This window comes from Benincasa hispida, chromosome 4 (assembly GCF_027475165.1).
Source record: "Benincasa hispida cultivar pf3 chromosome 4, pf3_genome.v1.1, whole genome shotgun sequence".
Lineage (NCBI taxonomy): Eukaryota > Viridiplantae > Streptophyta > Magnoliopsida > Cucurbitales > Cucurbitaceae > Benincasa > Benincasa hispida.
Window position 1 is genome coordinate 60,639,390 of NC_143481.1, and position 3,869 is coordinate 60,643,258.

Consider the following 3,869-nt stretch of genomic DNA (forward strand, 5'->3'; position numbering starts at 1 on the left):
ATAACAGCAATTCTAGGTTTTACATTAACGTAAAATTTGGAATATATAGCGAACATGTCAAAATTCCAAGTGAAAAAGCGTTTATAGCACTAGTAGAAGACAATGCAACAACTACCGTTATTGTTGATAATATGAGCAATCGACATGGGAATCTACGATTCAAAACATTCTAATTTCTCTCCTTTTTTTTTCTTTTTCTTTTTACTCTTCTTTAATTTCAATTAGCTTTTTAATTAGAAAAATATTCATCTTCCATTGGTCCACTGTGCGTAGCAATTGCAATTTGATAGGTGACAGAGAAAATTTAAGAAAATTAATCAAGAAGTTAGTAATTACTGTTTTAATGATTCAAATAATAATAATTGTATGTTGATTTATTTATTTATTTTTCTTTTTCACAATTGTGAATGGTAACAATTTCATGGCAATATCCATCACATTTGAAAATTCAGTTGGAGCAGAAAATGGACAAACATTTGCATTTTTAAATAATACAAACCAAACTGTATATTATAAGTCAAGATTCTTAGGATTCCAAGATACATTATACGTACAAAAATATAAGATATTCTTTAAAGAATGTGAAATATATGAAACGGTTAATTTTATATTTCAGGGTGGACTTGTAGTGTTCCAAGATTGCAACATATATGCAAGATTGCTAAACATAACTATTACAATTACTGCACAGTCTAAAGAAGCAAAAGACTAAACTAATGGGTTTTGCTTTTAGAATTGTAGTGAGATGGCTTCTCTAGAGCTTGGACCAATAAATGAAACTCGTAATTTTGAAGTTTATCTTGGCCGGCATTGGAGAGATTTCGCAACGTAGTTTTCATGGTATGCCAAGTTTAATAATAGAGGTCTAGGAATGGATTTATCTGGAAGAGAAAAAGGGTCTGACTTCCATGTTATAAATAAACCAACCCAAGCTCGTACTTACATCGTAAAAATATTCATCGGTGGAAACACAAGGTTACCTGAAACCAGTATACCATTTAGATTAGATCTATAGTTTTAAATTTATTAATGTGTGCCCTAATATATTTCTTGGTGATCAGTAAAACCTGTAAGTACTTTGGTGAATCTGTAATAGTACTTTCTCATACTGATTTTTGGATTCAACTTCTCTAATTCTAAGATTTTCTCTAACTAAATATTAAAAATTCTTCAAGTTTGTCCTTTATTTTATTTATTATTTATTTTTAATGTGTATTCCTTGCTTTTATGAACTGGTTTATGCAATTAGTACATAACATACATATTCATACTATTACTAAGTTGCAATAATTGCAGTGCACGCGTTTTCTTTTTCCTTTTTTAATCAGTTAAAATAATTATTGATACATGAAATTCTGTCATACACAAATTAAATAATAAAAATTATTATTATTAGACATCTAAAATTGGAAGTAAATATGAAATAATCTAAAATTAGAATTAAGTATTAAATGAAAGACACATGAGAAAACCATAATGTATTGGAAAATGCGATTCATACACTTAATCACAATTTTTTATAGTTTAAATTTCAACAAAAGAAATTGTATCCAATTTTGGAGATGAACTTAATTTATAAACTAAATAAATTGTAAAACTACATGCATTCACAAAAATAACTATATATATATAGCAAGATGTTTTGAATCAAGAAAATTTAAAAAACAAAAAAAAATCCAAAATAACAAGGTTCAAATAAGATTTAGAATGTCGTTGTCTCAATTTAAAGAAATGTCTATAGAATAACGATGAAATATCAATGTCCAAAAATACTCCTAGAAAAATTATAGAAACAAAAAATTCCAATAATCGATTTAAATTAAATAATAAAGTTTATATATATAATGTGAAACTATTTATATATATAGGAGGCGAAAAAAGAATAACTCATTTGATAAATTTGGTAAACTTTTCTATAGAAAACGCATGCACTACAATTAATGCAACCTAGTAATAGTATGAGTATGTATGTTATGTACTAATTGCATAAACCAATTCATAAAAGCAAGGAATACACATTAAAAATAAATAAAATATAGGACAAACTTGAAGAATTTTTAATATTTAGTTAGAGAAAATCTTAGAATTAGAGAAGTTGAATCCAAAAACGAGTATGAGAAAGTGCTATAACAGAGTCACCAAAGTACTTACAAGTTTTTACTGATCATCAAGAAATACATTGGCCACACATTAATAAATTTAAAACTATAGATCTAATCTAAATGGTACACCGATTTCAAGTAACCATGTATTTCCATCAATGAATATTCTTACGGTGTAAGTACGGGCTTGGGTTGATTTATTTATAACATGGATGTTTGGCCATTTTACTCTTCCAAATAAATTCGCACCTAGACCACTATTATTATACTCGGTATACCATGAAAACTACTGCTGCATAATCTCTCCAAGGCCGGCCGAGATAAACATCAAAGTCACGACTTTCGTTTATTGGCCCAGTCTCTGGAGATGCCATCACACTACAATTCTGAAAGCAAAACCCAGTAGTTTGACCTTTTGCTTCTTTAGACTGTGTAGTAATTCTAGTAGTTATGTTTAGCAATCTTGCATATATGTTGCAATCTTGGAACACTACAAGTCCACCTCCGAATATAAAATTATATGTTCCATAAATTTAACATTCTTTTAAGAATATCTTATATTTTTGTACGTATAATGTATCTTGAAATCCTAAGAATCTTGATTATAATACATAGTTTGGTTTGCATTATTTAAAATTGCAACTCCTTGTCCATTCTATGCTCTAGTTGAATTTTCAAATGTGATGGATATTGCCATAAAATTATTACATTCACAGCTGGAAAAAAGAAAAATAAATAAATAAATCAACATACAATTATTATTATTTGAATCATTAAAACAGTAATTACTAAGTTCTTGAATAATTTTCTTAACTTTTTTTTTTGTCAGCTATCAAATTGCAATTGCTATGCACAGTGGACCAAAGGAAGATGAATACTTTTCTAATTAAAAAGCCTAATTAAAATTAAAGAAGAATAAAAAAAAAGGAAAAGAAAAATTAGAGTGCTTACTGAAAGTGGTTGAATCGTAGGTTCCAAAACCATGTCGGTTGCTTCAATTATCAACAATAATGGTAGAATTTGCATCGGCTCCTCCAAATGCTGTAAACGTTTTCACTCAGAATTTTGACTTGTTCGTTATACATTCCTAGCTTTACGTTATTATAAAACTTAGAATTGCTATTATTTGGGGCCATAGATATTGCATCACTAATAGCTCTAAAATCTCCTGTACCATCTAAAGACACGGTAGAATTAAACAGAATAATGCTACTAATAGAGAGACTTATAGAGAAATTAAGATGAAATATGCAATACGAAGTAACTGAACTGAATGCATCTTTGGGAGAAAAGAAAAATATGCAATAAAAAAGTAAGAGAATTAAAGAGAGAATTGCTTGGAAATTCAGCAATGAGAGGACTTTAAGAGTTGCTAAGCAATGAAGAAGAAGAACACACTAAGAGCTTCATATTTATAGAGAGGTTGGAACTCGAAGTTGATGGTGCAATTATTTTAATTAATTACTTTAACCCTAATTTTTTATGACTAATTATTTAATTTGTTTGGATGAATAAAAGAGGGGAAGGGGTAGTAGTAAGCAGTTGATATATATAGTTAATATAAACTTAATTAGTAATAAAATGGATGGAGTTTAAAGGGAATTGGACTTTTATAGAATAGAAAATAAAACTGTGTATTAAGGATTTGTTAGCCGTCCCTTTCCCCACCAACTCAACCAGCTAGTTTAAAAAAAGAAAAACAAACCTCTTTATATATTTGTAATGAACTTAATATAATATACCACATTACAAATTATGTCTAAGACA

General features: G+C 28.3%; 1 long non-coding RNA gene across 1 annotated transcript; it reads right to left on the minus strand.

The window, feature by feature from the left end:
• Positions 1-587: 587 nt before the first annotated feature.
• LOC150036853 (uncharacterized) lies at positions 588-3,592 on the minus strand. Its single transcript, XR_016529027.1, has 2 exons — positions 3,054-3,592; positions 588-2,818 (listed from the first exon to the last, which is right to left on the minus strand). It is a non-coding gene; the product is annotated as an uncharacterized LOC150036853 (long non-coding RNA).
• Between the last annotated feature and the right edge of the window lie 277 nt (positions 3,593-3,869).